The sequence below is a fragment of the Electrophorus electricus genome, chromosome 20, assembly GCF_041902795.1.
Source record: "Electrophorus electricus isolate QZ-2024a chromosome 20, ASM4190279v1, whole genome shotgun sequence".
In the NCBI taxonomy this organism is placed as follows: Eukaryota; Metazoa; Chordata; class Actinopteri; order Gymnotiformes; family Gymnotidae; genus Electrophorus; species Electrophorus electricus.
In genome coordinates, this window is record NC_137516.1 from 8,265,912 (window position 1) to 8,287,068 (window position 21,157).

Genomic DNA, 21,157 nt, shown 5'->3' on the forward strand with positions numbered 1-21,157 from the left:
CAATTTTCTGAATTCCTACTCAAGTTCAGCTGCTGAGAGTTCTTGAAGCAAAAATGATGAGAGTCCATGAGACAGCAACAAAACAGATGCTAATCAACAACATGCTACAAGCCCAGTTAGACACCATGCTCAGCAATCAGCACATTGAAACACAGATGCTCAGTAGACTACTTGGTTCTCTTAACTGGGACTACAAGAAGAATGGCCCAGTTGTCAACACACTAGTTCCAGCTCTCTGAGAGAGCTGTTGCTTCAGACACCTACTGACCTTAAGCTATAGCCCCATCCAGATCAAATGCCCACCAGACCAAATGCCCACCCAAAAAATTCCATTCCCTCCTACCAGGATGCTTCGCTCCTGGGCGAAGCCTGAAGAAACTACTTATCTGTATATAGCATGCTCCATTATTTTAGTGGCCAGGCAGTGGTACAAAATTCAGCAAGTCAAATTCAATAAGGACCTGTAATAAGATTCTAAGTCTATGTTTCATTTGGTGATTAGGAACAATGACAGTAAAACACTGCACTACCTTGAACCAGAGACTGAAGGAGTACATGATATTAGAAGATGATGGGTCAAACCTCTAAGTACTCAGTTAATAATATTTTCTGTAATCGGCATTAAGCCAAACAAAAATCAATGCCTGGTGACTGTTTCACTACCAAATCATTATGTAAGGAAGTATGTAGAGAACACACACACATCCACACAGATACACATAGACACCCACATACATCTCAAACACATTCAGCCCACTCGTTCACACCACATGTCCGGCACATAAAAAGGAGAGAATACACACTGGCCAAAAACAATGTGTGACACTCAGAGACTCACTCAACACAACTCACAAAAACACACCCATGCACATTATTCAACTCACTCAACTCATGCAAACACACATACATGTACATACATGCTATATTTCTCCTTGTTCTGCAGAACTGTGTGGACTTAAATCTGTGTTCAGCCTTGAAGGAGATCTATGACCTCTATAAACTCCACTGAGCTCAGGAACAGAGAAAGAGACTGCAGGAACACAGCCCTCCATCCAATCAACCGCTCCAATGAGAAATCAATATTAGCCTGTTAGGGGGGAAGGACTGTAGAACCTTAAAGGTTTATTCTCTTGAGGAGCTCAATGCATATAGACAGAGGAAAAAACATTGACTCCTCTCAGTGTAAGTGAACAAAAGCATGAATGTACATCTGAATTATCCATAAGGAGATGCATGTACCACAACAAGCAGCATGATCTTGGAGAACATGTTGGAGACGGGGGAGCAGGGGATACGATGACAGGAAATCTTGTTATTGATGATATTCGTGGCAATTAGTGAATAAATTAGCTAGGAGTTTCAGGCATTCCCACTAACCCACAAGCCATGCATGACTATATTTGTTTTGAACAAAGAGTAGGTGTCAAGAACTACTCCTTTTTCCACTGGTCACGTGGTTCGGCCCGCTGCGTGCAGTGGGAGTTCAGTGTAATTGTTTTGTTTATAGCCATACCCCTGGCTTCTGCGCACACCTGCAGATGGTTGTGTATATTGTGTGTGTATTTAAACCAACGTTTGTATGGTCAGTTGTTGAATGTGTAAAACTAAATGTATGTGTATCGTTGCTCGTTACCATTTGTGTTTCACAATGTTGTATGTACTATGTTTACACCGTTTATGTGAGTGGCCTTGTCTTCTGTGTTTCACAATAAACATCTATCACCTTCGAGGGAGTCTGAACGTCCTGCTCCTTGCCCTGTGGCACTAGTGCCATTACAGTAGGCCAATGTATGTGTTCAAAACAAATGTAGTCATATATAGGAATGCCCCAAACTCCTCACTCTTAGTTAATTCATTCAGTAATTTCCATTAATATCATTAGTGTGTGTGTGTAGAAAAGATACATAAATCTAGCAAGAAAATTGTCTATATTTTACATATCTTGACATTAAATGTCTAGTCTTATATGTAGATCATGCATTCTGGTCTAGTGACTGTTCATCAGAATGGAACTGTCATTCATCTGAATGGGTGTTCATGAAACCACTGATGAGGAGTGGGAGAAAGAGAGAGCGAGAGAGAGGGTGAGAGAGACAGAGTGAGAGAGAGAGAGAAACAGGTTCATTGAGCTTTCAGACACTCACTACAGTGAGCAGAAAATGACTATAGTGAAAAGGAAATGTCGAGAAAGGTTAGCATTAACATGTGGTGTAGATTACAGCTAGAGGACTCCAGCACGTCATTATCCACTACAGGATTTTTCGCTTTTAGGCACATGTGACATGTAAAATTGTACTACTCTGTTCTTGGAAGCATATGACATGAGTGGTTGAGGTAACTTTTATTGAAAGTGTTTTGCCTGTGTGTATGGCAGCCAAAACAATGCTCTTATTTAGAAAACCCAATAAGATTAACTTTTAAAAAATCCATAATTGAATAAATTCCTTGCTGTGCAGATGGTTTGCAGGAATTTAGCTACCATTCAAAAAATCTCTATGGCTGAAAGAGGCAGCAGGGGATCTGCAGTCATTTTATTCAGTAGTTCGGAAAATGAAAATACTCCTGAAATTGATTTGCAGACAGAACTTGCAATTGTGTCTTACTTACTGGATTTTACAAGAGATTTTTTCCCCTTTTTATACTTGCTTGCTACTGAGTATATTGATCTTTTCCATATTTTGAGTGTTTCCTTTACTTTCAGCATTTGTAAAATGTCTCTTTTTTCCTTTTATTTAACATTACTTTCACTTTTTAAAATTTGTCTGTGGTATACTAGGATTATACCACCGGCTAAGCATGGAATGGATGCTTTTATCAGGTAACTTGGAGGGGATACACATGCTCTCCATGTAGACTCTCTGCAAGGATCTTCTCTTTTTTCTCTATGCTCAATCATTTGGTAATCTCCACCAATGAATTCTCTGACCTTTGCTATGCCAATGATACCCAACTAATCCTGCCCTTTCCACCTCCTGATATGCAGGTCTCTAGCTGCATCTTGGCCTGTTTGACCAACATCTCATGGATAGCACCCCATCTAAAGTTGAATCCCTGCAATACCAGGCTGTTACACATCAACTGGAGCAACTAGTCCTCACATGGATCTTGACATCTTTTTTGAGAACTTACTGATCACTCCATCCAAGAATGCAAGAAAACCTTGTGCAATTATGGCTGACCAGCTGTCATTTGCTAATCATGTCACAATCTCGACTTGGTCAAACAGGTTTCTCACCCTTTTTTCTATAGGGAAGCCACCCAGGTGCCACCCAGGTGCAATAAGCACCAGTTATGTCCTGGCTTGATTACTACAACTCACTTTCTGACAAAATATGTGATTGCAATTTAAACTGCGATATGTACCTATTAAATGTACCATTTAGTATTAATTGATCACAAGCAAAGATTTAAGTTATTGAATGCCTGGAAACAAAAGGATCAAGTTTCTTTATATCCCAAAACATATACAAAAGTAAAAATACTAAAATTAATTTTAGTTAGCCTTCAAAATAAAGGTTTATGTGTAGGCACAATTTGGTAGAAACAAAAATACTGCAAGATATACAGATTCTAAATTACAAAGTATACAGGTATATCAAACATGTTTTGCAGTATTGCAACGTACGGGTATTTCAAACACGTTTTGCAGTATTGCTACAGCATCAAATTATATTATATTACTCAAATTATATTACTATTCAGTGTGAATATCTGTCATTACCCAAAGGTCTCACATTTCCAGTAACGTCTACTTTAGCCATGTCAGTTTCAACTTCATCTTTGCATTTGTTGTATAGTTCAGGGTTGGCTGTTTGTAAAAAGTAGTTGTGCAACGGCAACTTATATCTTTTTACTTGCATTTTCCTTTTTTCCAAGACATTTGCTGTAAATGTAACTTCCAGCAGCACCACACTATGATAACACACAACGGGCATTTCCTAGGTTCAGTAGGAGGGTTTAATAAAGTTCTGGGCGTTGGTATAAATTTGTTTTGTTTCCATGCGATGGGTACATTTTCACCTTGCACGTCTTGCACAACACCTACATTTGAGCATTGTCAGTGTGTACGTTTAAATTTATAGTTCTGCCAATTTACAGAATAGAATTTTTCAACACCAACTCTATCTTCCCTCTCTTTTGCTGTATTCATATTAGTATTAGCAAAAAACAGAAGATTTTCCTTTTGTCTATCGACTCCTTTTATTTTCAAAAATCACATGCCAATAGTTAAACTGCACCAATGATTGGCTTCTGACTGGACAGTTTTAGCACAAGATTCACACAGACACAATGCATGTACTTTGTACTTTGTACTTGACCTGTCTTGTTTAATAATTATTCTCAAATTGCATTGTAGTTCTAAATGTAGGTTTCAGTACAGCTACTTTTCTGTTTCTGATAGTGTCTTGTTTAAGGGTATTTTTCAACTCTAGCCTATTTGTGCTAGCTATTTGAGTAGACAACTATAGCACTTTTGTCACCCTATATGAGCATCTGCAAAATGCCACGAATATAAATGTAAATTATGATTATTGTTATATATTTTCACAGTCCTACCCCCACCCCCCATGAATACATACACACGCCTCCAGTCTTTTCTTACACAAGGGAAAAGTGGATAGAAAATACTCACACTTGCATTAATAAGGCTAACACCTACAAACACTCACCCACACAATTTCTCTCTCTTCTTTCTCTCTCTCACACACAGGAATGAACACTTCTGTCCACCATTTTGTACAGGGCTGTTTGAAGACATGTCCTATAGTTTCCCTTGAGCATTTGGTGGTGGTGGTTGGAGTGTACTAAAGTGTAAAGCCAGTGAGAATGACTGCTTTTTTCTCCCTGCTGCTGTATTTGGAGGACGCTGGCTTCAAGGCTAGTCTAGCTGTCACTCTCCTTTTATTTTGATATTTTTACTATCTCAAAAAGTTGTACAAGCATAGAAGAAGACAGAAAGAGAAGGCAGCTAAAGAGACAGAAAACCCCAAGAGAAGAGCAGTAATGGACCAATGGCAAAGAAGATACAAACATAAAAAATATAAAAATATATATACTTTTTTTTTTTTTATGAATTAATTTTCCTACAAACACACACACACACACACACACACACACACACACACAAAGAGAGAGTAATTAATTGTCTGACTCTAGTGTTAGTGAAATAACTAAGTTTTATACAAATTTCTATTGACTGATAAAGCCCATTTCTCAATCCTTGGAGAGAGCATAGTAATTATTTTTGTACTACTTCAATAAAAATGACACTATAATTAAAACTTCAAACTCAAATACTCCAGTTCTGAGCACAGCACATCTCAATGTGATTCTTATTAAAATGGTAGACTGTCTGAAATTGTACAAATTAATTATGATGTAATTAAAATGTAATTACCGAACTGACTCTTCTGACAACTTTATGAGCATGGGCGTTGCCATAGCTGCGTGTATCGTCTCGACAGTAGAAATGGGTGGCTGTAATGTGAGATTCTGAAACTAAAACTATAAAACTATAAGTGCATCCACTATTTTAGCAGTCTCCATTAGCATCAGCAAGAACTATACAAGCTTTGTATTGAACTACAGGCAGTTAATTTACATTAGGAGGATCAAGTATTACAATACAGTGCCCATGTTATCTCACCAAAAACACACAGGCCTTAAAAACATGCCACAGTCTCTTCAAAAAGTGGTGTTCAGATTTATATTCCAGTCTCACCCGTTCTGGCAATTATTCCCAGATAAATTTTGCTGGATTTCATATAAAGATAAATTATAGCAACCAAACTCTCCCTTTGCCCTAGGCCCAACTATTTGTAAATAATCATACAAGGCTGTTTGTACAACCTTACAGGTATATTTTATAAGCATCCAATTATAGACAGCGAGCATCTCTTGGCATGCACAATTGGCCAGCCACTCTAACCCCATTCGTTAGTGTAGTTTCTAAACTGGACACCCTGCTGACGTGATATTGATAGACCATTCTCAATACAGCAATAACATTGATATGGTTTGTACATGATGAGTGTTGAGAGTGCTGAGATGGTTCAGCTTAGCAAGCATAGCAGTGTTGCTGGGGTTCTAAACTTTCTAAAATCTCATTCTAAAATCTTTTAAACTTTCTAAAGGCTCTTTCTAAAGACTCTAAGACTTTCTAAAGACTCAAAGGCACTTAAAGGAAATTAGCGCACAAATGACCAGCAGAGAATAAAAGAACGAGAGAAAATGAGAGACGGGTATGACTAGAGGGAAGAAGTGATGAATGATTGATGTTTGCCTGCTGTCTACATTCATCTGACAGTGTGCAGCTGGGATCCTGTGGGGGGAGATATGGATACATAAAAACACCATCCCATCACTACTCCCCTCTAAACACCACCCCATCACTACTATTCTCTGAACACCAGCCCATCACTACTATTCTCTGAACACCAGCCCATCACTACCACCCTATTAACACCACCCCATCACTATTACCCTCTAAACACCATCCCATCACTGCTATCTTCTAAACCGCCATTACATACACACATGCATGGGACTGATTAGCATCTTACCATTTCTTCAACATTCAGAAGTCTCAGTCTGGCAGGTAAAACTTAAGGACTGAAAATATTACTTTTTAAAATTTGAAAATGTTACATTTTTGCAAATATTGCAAGCTTTCATCAGTTCATTTGAGGCCCTAATGCAAGCTACTGATATACACCATATGCCTCTGTATGAGGGTTTGGTTATGTCTACCTAACTGGCATATGCTGATGTCTACAGGGAAACACTGTGATGGATGATGACATCGGGGAAGGGGGGGGGGGGGGGTGCACATTTTGACTTAATGGTCAATGCTCCAGGGCCAGTAAAGGCAAATTTATTGGTCAGTCACTTGCCCATTTGAGCCAATGACAGTCTGCCAATCACAGGTATGAGTAATGTAATTCCACAACATTTATTTAATGACACTTAACTAAATAGATAGGATAGTAACTTAGCTTCACCAGGCTAGTCTGCCATACTAAGCTCACAACCTTCCTTAATGTCTGATGGTGTTAGACTTCATTCGCTCTCACAATGATGAAAATACTTGTGGAACTTATAACACGGCTCTCTCCATGTCACAGGATTCATTGATAGTCAGTGCCATGCTAACATTGATTCAGGAAGATGCTGGACCCTCAAACAATTTTCAAAACATAACGTAATTTATTAGAATAACATGTTTTTGTCAAAACCATGAATATCAGTGTCAACATCAGAAATCAAAAGATGAACTTAGGCAAGTCGAAAATGCATAAAAATGCACTGTTCACATTTGACACTTCTTCATAGCAACAGAATTAAGCTCCAGTATCTAATGCTGCGCTGTTCAGTTAAGGCACGTATCAATAATTTTCCGGCATTTCAAGGAAAATCAGATATTTCAACATGGCTGCATGATTCTCATGAGAATGGTTTAGTGTCATGTCTAGACTCTGATTTAACTTTTAAACCAGATGTTAATATTACTGCATTCTATAATTTATGTTATACTTCTTGAGTGCGACTTTATCTTCATCTGCAAGAAATTGATCCATGCTTGTTTTTTTTTCCCTTCTCGACTGCTGTAATGCACTGCTCAAAGGACTTCCTGCTATTACGGAAAAATACACATGGATCCAGTAAAACTCTGATTTACTGGCTGTGGGGGCGAATGAGGGGAAGTGGTTACATTGGACACTGGGGTGTGGGGATGGCATAGTGCTAGTTTTACTAAAGGTACCATACATTTTATATACTTTCTTTTACCCATTTTTCAATGACTGTTCAATTAATTACATTAACACATTCATTACTACTAATTGAGGCCTTGCAACAAAAAAAAAGTGACATTTTTGTCTGATGTCCTCCATTTAAAATAAAGCGGTCACTAAAACATTTTTACCATTTAATAGGCAATATCATGCAGAAAAAAACATTGATCTCAACTGTTATTGATTTGAGTATTGTAGATACACAATCTACAAAATAAAAACAAACAAACAATAAATAACAATAATAAATAACAACAATAATAATAAAAACAAAAAACAGTAATGCCTTATTTGTAAGGCATTCTAAAATAAAATAAAATGCTCCTTGCAAAAGCAGGTGTGACTGAGCTTGTCTGAAGGAGAGACTGAGCATGAGCTACTTTTAACGCTTCTCCATGGCCATGTGGTAAGAGCTATCTACCCACTCAGAAATCACGTAACATGTTTCTGCACATAGCAACACACAAGCATGAGGAAATGCAAGAAGCACTAATGACAAGCACAAAACAACAAATGAAAAAAAATCACAAGAACCAAAGCAAACATAGCGAGGCAGCAGTGTGACTGTGCTATGACTTTGTTTTGAGCTTTGCTGTTGATAGCTGTATGACTGCTGATAGCTGTATAACCTTAAAGAATAATTAAGATAACAGTGTACAGTAATCTTTATAGTTAAAGAAAATGCATAAAGAAAGTGAAGTAAAATTAAGAAAGGCCCCAGACTCATTTCCAACATGACAACCGCCATCTGATTCAGTAAAAACAAAAAAGGAAATAATCACATCTTTCTATGTTATTGTTAACTCTTAGCATTTCGGTCTTTTGTCGGTTACGGTGCTACTATGACGTTGGAGTGGCCTCAATCTAAGATGCAAAATTCACATCATCTGACATGATTAACCCAGTGGCAATACTGCATTCATTGAATGACGTGCACAACAATTCTTACTTCCAAACATTATGGTTTAAACTAAAGGGCTAAGTAAATAATGCTATCATAGGGACAAAAATAATCAAGTCTTGCGTACTGTAGGTTAAGCAGGTTTGACAGCTCAATTTTCCATTTGTATAAACATGGAAAGAACAAGTGTGAGTTAAAAATGACAGCGGGAGAGGTTGGTGTGTTAGACCAGAACCAGGAAGCAGTGACAGAGTGAAAAATCTGTGAGCACACTAAATCTCATAGACATCTATTTGCATTTATAGCATTTCAAAAGATTTTCTTTTCCTTTAGGGGGGCAAAAATCAAACATTAGCTTAATTTATATATATATATATATATATATATATATATATATATATATATATATATATATATATATATATATATATATATGTATGTATATATATATATATATATATATATGTGTGTGTGTGTGTGTGTGTGTGTGTGTGTGTGTGTGTGTGTGTTTAATTAGCTTTCATGGTAAAGAGTAAAAAAATCAACTCTCAAAATAAATCTCAAATAAAATAAAAATTCATGCAGTAATATTCTTGATAACTTATATATAAAAAATTGAAAAACACATGATTTATTCCATGAAAACAAATTATCCCAAAGCATTAGAGCAGCTAAATAATGCAGCCCAGAAGAACTGCAGAACCAGAACTACATACTATAACGCCCATGTGCAGTCCTAACCTTATACAACAGCTACTCCTTTTGTGTCAAACATCTTTGCCATGTGACATTTTTGTTTAAGAAGCAAAAGAGAAGAGCTTTGTCTTTTTATGGTCTACTGAGGTCCCTTCTTGCTTGAAAATGGACTTGGAAAATAGAATTGCCTTATACAGAGAAGCCACAGCCAAAGAACCGGAGCCAGTCCACACACAAGAGGAGAGCATCCCGAGCTGTTACGGCTCTTGCCAGCCCCCGTGGGTGCATGAGTGAGATGGACAGACAAGCTGGGAAGTAGCCCTCAGTTACTGGGGTCATTAGCACCCAAAGTCAGGAGAGCAGGGCTTGCCCCAGGTGCAATCTTTGCTACACTTCTTTTTTGCATAATCATGAACAGCTTCTTCATATTCTGTGTATTGTAATGTACACCTGAGGCCCTTATCATGGAAACCTTGCACTTTGAGAGGGACCGCATGACAATCAGTGCCTGCTAAAAAAATAATAATAATGAGGTAAAAGACAGGAATGGAATGACTAAGAATGTTTTGCAATAGGAAACCTATCTTGCAATAAAATATATTTCCTATATTCTTCAATTTTCCCAGATGTTTAAAATAATCTGCAGTCATTACTTAGTTTATAGGCCTATAGCACTGTAAAATGGATTTATGCAAAACTACTTGGGTGGATGCCTTACTGAGCAACTACTCCACGCCCTTGAGTACAGGAAGTGCTCCCTCTCTTGCAGACCCTAAAATAGCTTGAAGTGAACTTGCATACAAACCAAAAAGTACATCCTTATGAGACAGAGTCTCTAACTGCTGCTCCTTGTTTATCAGCTGGCTAGCCCGCTGGCATTCAGGAGTAGTAGGTTCTCAGTGTCACGGGATCATACAAATACAACAGGTACAAGAATCAAATCAAATAAAATAAGTCATACATTCATACAAGAACATGAACCCAGAGTGGTTGTATAATTAATTGAATTCCTTTAAGCTGTATCTGACTACTTAATTTCATCTTAACTGATCCCTGCTAGATTTCATTTATATTAGCCATTTTTTCTCCATCTGCAAAATTTCCACTCTCCTTAATTTCATGACCGGCCTGGGTTATTCCGTTTAAATCCATGACATCAGAGACTATTGGTAAGTGTCAAACTGGATATTTATTCTGAAACAGCCCTCCTGTTTACATAAAATAGATGAGATCTTCATCTTTATTTTCCAAAGGCTATCAATTGTAAATACTAATGTAATTACATCAGCTGACATACAGATACAAGTCTTATCAGAACTACATCACCATACAGTAGGGACTACGTAAAATCCGTACTGGATATGAGCATTTTAGAACAAGACTGTGTAAAAAGATAATGGACGCAGGCACTCTCTTCAACTCGGCTGCAGTTAGTTCGGTACTGGCAATTTCACTGCAGAATGGTACTGTAAACGAACAAATGAAAAAAAAGATAATGAGGAAAAATCAAGACAAAACTCAAGAGAGACGATGGTACAGAGGAAATGAGGTGGACAGAAAATGAGCAAGTGATGAGGACAGGAAGGATAGGGGAAAAGTGCAAGAGAGGGAGAGTAGTGACTCATTTTAGTCATTTGTCCATGTAATGACTCAGGAAAGGGAGGTCCTCCTCACTTTATCTACACCTGCAGCTGCATCAAAAACACAGTGAGTCAGGCACACACATGCCCAAGCACACATTAGCCCCCCCTCACACGTGGTATGCCTCTGCAGAGTATTTCTTACAGTCAACTTAAAGATAGACTGCTTTTATTACTAGTGCAGCCACTATCCCCCTGATGAAATTACAGAGCATCTTACAGTCAGCCTCTTATGTCACTACAGTGTATACAGTGACTTGTAACATTCAACTTCCTCTCAGCTCTTATTGCTTTGGTAGGGGCTCCATATTGGCTCCATAGGAACATGCCTGCCTGCATGACCTACTTATAGCCTGCAACTGGGAGGTGGAGGACAGTTACAGAAAGAATTCACAAATCTAAGCCTGATGCCTGGGAAGGGAAAGCGGTACATGTTTAGCAACGGTATAAAAAGAAAGTAGAGGAGGTTGTTTTATATACTTTGTGCTTATTGTACTGTGTGTGTGTACGTGCGTGTACATGTGTCTGTCTCTTTGTGTGTGTGTCTGTGTGTGTGTGATGCACTCATGCATATTAGGTAGAGGGAGCAGTATTCATAAACCTGGCCAGGAGATGGCAGTTTTACATTTTTCAGTGTACAGTGTTCTTTCAGAAGCTGAGCACAAATAGCTTAGCACTAGCTGCCATACAACTATGAATAGTCCAGCAGAAAGACCATTTTAAATCAGATCTATTTTCCATCCACCTACTCGATACCTTTTGCCCTCAGATAGTCATTGTATCTTGTGCTTTTTAGACAGACTTTCTTACTGTCATGTCAAGAGGAACAGTATCCTTTTGTTTTACTTCAACACACCACACTATACAAACATTGAAACTGACATGAGAGACAGAGCAAGAAGCATATCATAGTATAACAGCATGTTTAAAAAAAATCTTAAAATAAAAAAAAAAAATCTTCTCTCACTGAGTATTTTCTTTCTCACTTTTGCCGGAAAGGGGCCATACAGGAATTATTGGATAGCAGGAAATGCTATGCAATAAAGGCAATAATGCATGCTGTGCGATTTGAGCTTGATTCTTCTCTCATGCTCAAAACACCATAACACAATAATCATACATACTCATCAAGCATGAGATTGCTTTGTACATTGTAGAATTCAGTCACAGTATATTTTTACTTCTTCATATTTTCAACATCATTTCAGCAAACTGGTTGCAGTAGGTTAGACATTGCAAACTGAGGCAAGGAACATTTTTGTGATACAGTCTGTGTAGGTCTACTCTTCATTTAACAGAACTGTAACTTCTCCTTGTGTGAACTATGCAGTGACCCATTTAATTATTTAAAAATAATTACATCTTGGCTTCAGTATTCGTTTCTTTCATGGTTTCTTATTTTTATCATCTGAGAGATTTTGTTTTACTGTTGTGCTTGGATTAAACAAGAGGTCTAGATATATTGGTGACAGTCCAGGCTTTCTCCAGATATTCCACTCCCTCACGGCAAGATATTACATGCCACATCAAATCTCTGTTCACACGTAGGGCTCCCAGTTTATTACTGCCATGTCAGAAAATCAGCTTTACCCAGGTGTGTCACGAGGAACTACAACTTGATACTGACTTTGACCCACTTACACAACTCTAGACTGCCCATAAGACAAACATCTATAGGTTTTCCTGTAAATACAGAAACCCATATAAGCAAATTTTCTGTGTTGACTTAAGAACCATCCACTTGTTTAAACCATGGACCATGGTCTGTCTGAACCTGGACCCCAGATACATAATTCGCTTCTGTTTTGCCTTGCAGATTTTGGTCTTAAATAATTTATCTAAGCATGTTGCAGTAGGATTTAGGTTGATAAGTTAGTCAGTCTTGCCAGGTTGAGTCATGTCCAGACAAAGGAAGGGATTCCAACTCTAAAGGGAGAATGAAGAGCAAGGACTGAAAAATAGAAGTTGAACTCAATTAGAAGTGATTTAGAACAGCATTACGTACTTCAAGATGGCAAAGTATGACCAAGCAAAACACACTCACCAGCCACTTTAGAAATACTCCATATCTACACACTGCTGGCATGCCCAGTTTGTCATTCAATATCCCATTCGCCATTAGTCAGTTTCTGTAGTTTCTGCTGCAAACAAAAACTGTTAATATCACTTCTGGTTGCCACCCAAAATATCCAGCCACTCCTGTGGTAATTAAATGATGAAGGGCAGTTATTAAATCCCTTCAGCAGGAGTCAACCAGGGGGTATCTTTATTAGACTATTATTATTATTTACATTTATATAGACACCTTTCTCAGACTCAAGGACACTTCACACACTGATATCAGCTTTTACAATCATTCACACACCAATGAGAAGCAGTAGCCAATTTGCACACAGCATATTCTTTGTCCCTGACAGACTCCACTGGATGCAGGGGAAGGAGAGGAGGTCATACAACCATCACTGGACATACATGCACACAGTCTCTCTCTCTTTCACACACACAAAATAAATATATATATATATATATATATAAAACATGTATACAGGATAATTTAGAGTATCCAATCAACCTAACCTCCACGGAGTGAGGAAACCCACCCAGATAGGGACCCTAACACTAAGGCAAATGTGCTAACCACCAGGCTCAATTGGACCCTCTGGGTGTGGAGGAGCAGCAGCTCTACACAGAATTCCTCCCAAATAGCTGAGCTCCTTTCCCTATCATGGAGAATAAGGGGAGAAAGCTCATTCTGACTACTTATATCCATGATCTTCATATTTCAGTTCATGACCATACATAACTTCACTTTTGAAAGCTTCACTTTATAGCTTAGCTCCTTCTTCACCACTACAGTCTAATAAAATGGCATGATTGCATCCATGACACCTAACCTATGGACAATAATATGATCCCGCTTTCCATCAGTCGTGAAAAAGAGCGTAAGATGCTTAAACTCCTCCACGTGGGAGAGATTCTCACCCCATACTCAGAGGGAGCTTGGCATCCTTTTCTTGAGGCTAACTATAGCCTCAGACTTGGAGGTGCTAATCTGCAGACAAGGCACACCCTTGACAGCGTCCAATGCCCACACTGAACAAGCTTGACTTAATATCAAGAATGCAAACACAGCTCTCACTCTGACAGTATAAGGATCAAATGGACCACATTAGCAGCCCCAACACCACATAATCCTGTAAAAAGTGAATTCCTAAATATAGCCAATAGCTTCTAACCTCCCACTAACAGGAAGGAATTAAATATTAGAACTCACAAATGTTCAATAGGGTCCACTGTAATTATAAGTTAAATTAAATGAACATTTTCCCACCCATGTTAAACCAAATTTTGAAGGGGTAGCTGCTTTTCCAGTGTTTTTTTATCTAGATGAATGAATGAATGATTTTTTTTTTTTTTTTTTTTTTTTTTTTTTTAGGTGCCACCTGCTGGACCTTTTAAACATTCCACTTAAATTTGAATGTGTCAGTTTTACACTGAGTAAAGAATATAAACATTCATAAATAACGATACATCGATGACTGCATCTATTCATGTAACGATACATGTATTCACAATATATTACTGTATTGATATTTTGCACACAGCCCTGTTCCCAAAAGAATACTCTGCCCGTATTTCCTAGCTAAATACTTGAGCCTACCAGGTCTATCTGGCAGTTTTACCCACCATCTGATCTAACTCACCATTATAGTGATCACTTGATAACTCAGCACCTCTCTTCACCCAAGTATCCAAAACATATGGCCTCCAATCAGATGACACAACCACAAAGTCAATCTTTGGCCCAAGGTGTTCTGCTACCAAGTACACCTATGAGCAACCTTGTGCTCGAACATGGTGTTCATTATGGTAGGACAGCACAGAAGTCCAATAACATCCACCACTCAAGTTCAGATTGGGCAGGCTCTCCCCCCAATCACTCCTTTCCTGCTTTCCCTGTCACCGCCCACATGAGTAATGAAGTTCCCCTAGCAAAACAATGGAGTCAATGCTTAAAACCTTGCAGAATTCAACTCACTTTCTCCAAGAAGGCTGAATATTCTGCACTGGTGTTGGGTGCATGACAGTCAAGAGTTTTCCACTCTGCATCACAAAGTCGCATTGTGGCAGTCCTCTCGTCAACTGGGACAAATTCCAATGGTGTGATCACTGGCTGGTGCCTTATGAGTATCCCTATACCCACCCAGCACCTCACTCTGTTTGCAGCTCCTCAGTAGGAGAGAGACCTCCCCTTATTATCGAGTTTGGCTCTAGACCCCACACTGTATGCAGAGGTGAGCCCAACTATATCTAGTTGGTATCTCTTAACCTCACCCATTAGACCACCCAAGCCCTTCAGCCATTATAAGGCCATGGTCTAAGAAGTGCAAAAAATCCTATGGACTACAAATTCTAGCAAGTCTATGGACTCTATCTGTCTCTATCAGGTGTATTTCTGCTGAAGTACCTGGTGAGTACAGTTTGAGGTGTTGATATTTGCAAAGTCCTTAAATTTCTTTTGCTACTGTTGTTGTCATTGTTCTTCATAAATGAGGCAGATGTTAGAATGTTAGAATACATTTGTATTTAATGATGACAACAGAAATGCTTAAGTGCATAATCATCCATTAAGACATAAGTGATTTTATCTTCTTATGACTCCACCGACCCCTTCTCTCTCTCTCTCTCTCTCTCTCTCTCTCTCTCTCACCACCACCACTTTCCACTAGTCAATCACTCCACAGCCATACATGGGGGTAAAAACACTTATCTCTCTTTAATGAGCTTCTGATGGAGTGTGGGGTATGGTGGTTAGAATGCCCTCATCAACCATTAGTTCTAAGCATTTTCTTGCCATATTTGGTCTTTGGTGAACAAAGTGGATGAGCCGCCCCTCTGGTTTACAACACAGATGGAGTGTAACATTATGATTCTGATAGAGACATGGCTGAACACCAACATCTCGAGGTGCATGGTGGAGCTAGATGAATGCAGTGTGGATTATGGTAAGAAGTAGGGGGTAGATATGTGCATTTATGTAAAGAAATCATGGTGTACCAACTCGACAGTAACTGAAAGTCTGTGCTCTTCCAATCTGGAGTATTTGATGATTCATTGCATACTCTTTAATATACAGAGTTCTCAGCTGTTTTTGTCACTGCAGCACACATCTATCCTGAAGCTTATGCCAAGTTAGCTATGGAAAAGCTGAGTGAAGCAATCAGTAAGCAGCAAATTGCACACCCAGAAGGAGTTTTTATAGTTATGGGAGACTTTAGTCACTCTGATTTGCAAACCGTGGTGCTAAAATTTCACCATGTCTCTGCCCCACCAGAGGAAACAACACTTAACGGAAAACAACACAGACCATGCTTATACAAACACTACAGAGGCATGTGAGGCTGTTCCCCTCCTCCACATGGGACAGTCTCATCAACTCTTATTGCTCCTGCTACCCAAGAATGTGCCAGTCATCTGATGGGTGAAAACATCCGCTAAGACAGTTAAAGCATGGCCAGACGGGGCCATCTCCTCCCTACAGCATCAGTTTCTCAACACTGATTGGAGTACATTCTCCTTTCCAGCCACAAGTCACACAGGCTTATACACATATACCTCAGCTGTCATAAACTATATCAACTCATGTGTTGAAAATGTCACCTCTGTTTAGCATATGAAAATATTTCCTAATCAGAATCAACCCTGGGTGAACAAAGAGGATCATCTATTGCTGAAGGCATGCAACACTACTTTCAGATCTGGTGATGCTGAATCATACAACTGAACCAGGATTAACCAGAAAAGGGATATTTAAAGCTGACATGCACATTAAAAGCCAGACACACCTGCAAACTGTCTGTCGAGGAGCTCCACAACTCCAATGAAGGGCATCCAGATCATCAAAGACTACAGACCATCCCCTCCAACCCCCCCCCCCCACACACACACACACACACTAGTGTCTCTATTCTGGATGAGCCTAATCTAATCTACACACCTACAACAGTGACCCCCTCACATTCTGCACAGTAGATGTAGATTGAGCAGAGTGAACACACATTAAGCTGCCAGCATCCCCAGATGTGTCCTTAGAGCATGTACTGCACGGTTAGATCAGGTATTCGTTGACATCTTCAACCCATCACTGGCACAGACTACTGTTCTCACATGCTGGATGATAACCGCCATCATCACCATCATACTGGTGCCAAAGCATCCTGCTGCAGCACTCCTGAATGACTTGCACCCTGTTGAACTCACCACTATTGCAATTAAGTGCTTTGAGAAACTGGTATTCAGACACCTGATCCCAGCACTTTCATCAACACTGGATCCCTACCAGTTTGTGTACTACTCAAATGATGCCATTCCATGGCCCTTCATTCTGTCTTGATGCTGTTCATTGATTTCAGCCCTACCAGGCTGGTCACCAAGCTCAGTGACCTGTGAATAAGCACCTCCATGTGTAACTGGAATAGACCCTATTCAGTGAGGTTGAACAATTCCATATCTTCCAGCCTCACTCTGAACACCAGGGCTCTGTGCAGAGCCCTTGGTTCTTCTTCCTGTTCAGTCTTTACTCTGTGACTTTGCAATAAATCCAAAATCATTGAGTTTGCAAATGGCAGCACAGTGGTCAGCCACTCCAGTGACAATGATAAATCTACCTACAGAGAGGAGGTCCAGAACCTGGCAGCATGGTTCTCCACCAAGAACCTCTCCTTCAACTCTGAGAAGACCAAAGAACTTATCATGGACTGCTGGAGAAGCAAAGGCTGCACAAACTCTTCTATCCATATCAGCGGGGCTGAAACAAAGCATTTTACTGCTGCACCATTGAGAGCATACTGACCAACTGTGTGAAGGTGTGGTGTTGTAGCTCCTCTGTAGCTGACAGGAAGGCCCAGCAAAAAGTGAAGGCAACTACTAGTGCGTCAATGGTACACCACTCCCTGCCACTGGAGACCTTCCCCACCACCACTGTATGAGCAGAGCACACAGCATCTTCCAGGACTCCGCCCACCCCAGTCACACTCTGTATAACCTCCTGCCATCCAGGAGGATATATTGGAGCATTCATGCCAGAACCAGTTGGCTCAGGTCCATCTTCTTTCCAACATCTACAACTCTGCTGAACTCCACTGCACATAACTATCAATACAAACCATAATACTATAAGTAGATAGATAGATAGACAGATAGATAGATACTGTGCATATCTATCTATCTATCTATCTATCTATCTATCTATCTATCTATCTATCTATCTATCTATCTATCTATCTATCTATCTATCTATCAGAAAATGGGAAATATAATTAAAGCATTTAGACAGATTTCCAGAAGTGTCAGATGCAAGAAATCCTTTTTCACAATTTTTCAAGCTAGTTTTCTCCTTTCGTTTGCTCTACTCTTTATTTATGCACTGTGACTTTCCCCTGGTGACATAAAAATGCATTAACTCAGACAGCTGTTCAACTCTTTCTACAGTGCAACAGTGCATCACATACTATTTTAAGATTAACTGATATGTCTACATCAGAAAGCAAGCACACTCTAAGAAGGCATTCTGTGGTGAACTAACTAGTTTTCAACAGGACATGTTTACACTACATCCCACATTATACCCTATCTATCTACTGGTTTGAGATATACTGTCATACAGGGGCAAACTCTCACTCACACATCCAAATGTGAAGGCAGCATTGGAGGGAATAAATTCATGTTATACCTGAATCTGCAATGGTAAACAGATAATTATACTGTATTAGAATCAATAATAAATAAAAATGCATTTTTATTATGCCTCTGATTTCAAACATATATACCCTTCTACAAGGATATGTGTCACTGTCATCACTATTATGACTAATATTTACTTTTGAAAGATAGTAACACATGCATATTATTAAGTGTATTTTTCACATTACATGAGTAGATTAATAATTAAACTAAAGTCTCTAAATCTCAGCAATAACAGCAAAATGAACTACTGTCCTGTAAAATACTTATGGAAGCCAATTAAAGCAAATAATGCAGCACAATAAGCACCCTAAATGTTGGAAGCACTCTAAAAACACAGAGAGAATGGTTAAATGATCCATCTATATTACCACTAACCTTTCACACACTATATCCTCTGCATGGTGTTTCCTTACCTAGATGATATCTCCCCTTCATCCCAGCAGGGAAATGCCCTCCTCATCCCCCTGTAATTAATGATGGTTCTCTCACGTAAGGAGAATAACCTTTACACCAGTTCCAATCAGCAATAATGGGGTCCAAACATTTTTCTAAACCTTTATACTTATGACTTATTATTTTCAAATCAGCCTATAAGCTTGAAATTGTCCACCACTTAAAGTATTTTGTTTGTTTAGACTGGATCACTCTTGAATCTGATGAAGCAGAAAGTGGTCAAACCTGTCATTCTACAGGTTTCTTCATTTGTTTTCAGACAGCTGCAGAGTGAGCCCAGTGAAATACAGTGATGTGATATATATATATATATATACACACACACACACACACACACACACACACACACACACACACACACACACACACACACTGCCCCATGAAAGAGGGAGGGACGTTACAACAAAAGATATTTAATTTTCCACTTGGCCTCATATACACTTATTTTTGAAGCATGGACAATTATTATACAATTATTTAATTTACCTTGTTGTATTGCCAGAGAAAATTGAGCTAGCATGCTAACAGTGACACAGAGTCCTATTAGTAAATGTGGGGATACATGCAAACTATAAAGGGACAAGGTATGAATTAAATGGCAGTTAAAAAAACTGGCAGCCTATTGAAAACTATTCAAGATTTTTTTACCTACCATGTATTTCTACCAATTCCCACCCTGCTATGTCTCCCCCTATAACTCCACTATAACTACCAACCTGGGCTGTTGAGGGCTACCATGGACTTTCCTTTGATACAAGTAAAAAAATGCCTCTTTTCAGTCTGTTAGTCTTTGCACTGGGAGTACTTACAAGTGTACTTAATTGAATAATTATAATAATAATTAATTTAATTATTAATAATTATGTTGAAAACATCTGGTTTCACCCTTTGGTGAAAACCAGATCATTCATGAAAGAGGCAAACAGAATTCTGCTGCCAGAAGCAGTGGGTTACAATATTCACTGTAAATTCACTGACTGACCATTGCCTGTACTCAGTGTGGTGTTCTGCATTGTTGATTCTAGCTGGTCCTCATCAGTGCTGTTTGGAATTTTCTGACTGGCTTTTCAGTCTAAAGATGGTGGAACGTGTGTGTGTGTCATTCATCAGCTGTAGCCTGTTTGGTGTGTTTGAGTGTAAATACACACAAATTATGGGGTTCAACAGTGAGATGGAAGGCAATCATCAGTCGTTTGCAGTTGGCATTAGTTCTTCAGTGTCAGTTTGGTGTTTCCTTACCCTTATTGTTCTCTAACTTGTCAGTTACTGTTGCATAGTATAATCTAGCTCATATTATCTTTCCTGCATTAGTAATGTTACCATTATGGATAAAGGATAATGTTTAACTGTGGGCCTTATTTCTTTAATGCACTTCCTCCCGATGCAAGTAAGCATCCAGGAAAATGTTCTCTCACTGTATCTCTCATTATTTTAATCAATCAGAATTTAATATTTAATATTATGATTACAATCAACTATATTCTACTTTCAATTAGTTCAGCTGTGTATTATAGTAGGTGTTAAAATAAAAATAAATGGGCATACTTTTATGAGTTCATGATTAAAACAGGATGTTACTTTGGAAATGTGTGCAATCTAGTTCTCTGCTCTTTGTGAGTGATTTGCTGATTGTGTCCTCATTAATGATCTTAAGGAGGGTCCTTGAGTGGCCAATCAAGAAACCCAGAGGTAAGGGACCTCCATAGCCCAGACACCCACCCCACCCCTCAAACAGCTGTAAGGATGAACTAGATGATGCACACACACACACACACACACACACACACACACACACACACACACACACACACTCCTTCACGCCCACCCCCTCCAAAAAACCCACATAATTCCCGGTTGAGACATTACTATTGTAAATAAAGTTTGATGAATTGCAACCAATCAGCCTAGTCTGTATGCACATTAATCCA

At 38.9% G+C, this 21,157-nt stretch overlaps 1 protein-coding gene across 6 annotated transcripts in view; it reads right to left on the reverse strand.

Annotated features, from left to right (window-relative positions):
• The window catches only part of bsna (bassoon presynaptic cytomatrix protein a), a 94,876-nt gene that overhangs the window by 35,184 nt on the left and 38,535 nt on the right, over nucleotides 1-21,157 (reverse strand). The gene's annotated exons all lie outside the window — the stretch shown is intronic.